Genomic DNA, 904 nt, shown 5'->3' on the forward strand with positions numbered 1-904 from the left:
TGGGGGAGTCCGGGGGGGGGTCGATATCAAAATTCATCCTTTGATAAGAAAATCGGGATTTGGGTGCGAATATCCCCTAAAAACGGAGGGATTCCGATGGAAATATCCCGATTTTTATACAAAAACTGAGGGATTTTGATGGAAATACCCCAATTTTTCTATAAAAATTGAGAGATTCTGATGGAAGTAATCCAGTTTTTATATAAAAACATTGGGATTTTGATACAAATATCCAATTTTTTATATAAAAATATTGGGATTTTGATGGAAATACCACGGGTTTTATATAAAAATATTGGGATTTTGGTGGAAGAATCCAAATTTTTATATAAAAATACAGGCGTTTTGATGTAAATATCCCAATTTTTTACCAATACAGAGGGATTTTGATAACAATTTCCGATTTTTATGTCAATAGAGTGAGATTTTTGTAGAAATACCGAATTTTTTTACATTGAAATGGAGGGGTTTTGATACAAATGCCGATTTTTAATGTAAATCCAGAAGGATTTGGATGTAAACACCTGCTTTTGTGTCAATATCGATTGATTTGGGTACAAATAATCGATTTTTAAAGACAAATATTGAGATTTTGATACCAACAATCAATTTTTAATATAAAGATCGATCGAGTTTGATACAAATTTCAAGGTTTAGTATCAATGTCACCCCGCCCCCCTCATTTATTCCCATTTAATTCATTATTCCACCCCTGAAATTCCCAAATTTTGGCTCCCTGGGATCCCAGGGGGTTTTTTGAGGGAGGGGGGGTCTTTCCCCTTCCCCCCAAATAATTCAATTGATTCCCATTTATTTCCTCATTTTACCCCCAAAATTCCCCCAAATTCCCAAATTTTGGCTCCCTGGGATCCCGATTTTTTTTTTTGGAGGGGGGGTGTCTCTC

This window comes from Corvus brachyrhynchos, unplaced genomic scaffold (genome assembly GCF_000691975.1).
Source record: "Corvus brachyrhynchos isolate BGI_N302 unplaced genomic scaffold, ASM69197v1 scaffold543, whole genome shotgun sequence".
In the NCBI taxonomy this organism is placed as follows: Eukaryota; Metazoa; Chordata; class Aves; order Passeriformes; family Corvidae; genus Corvus; species Corvus brachyrhynchos.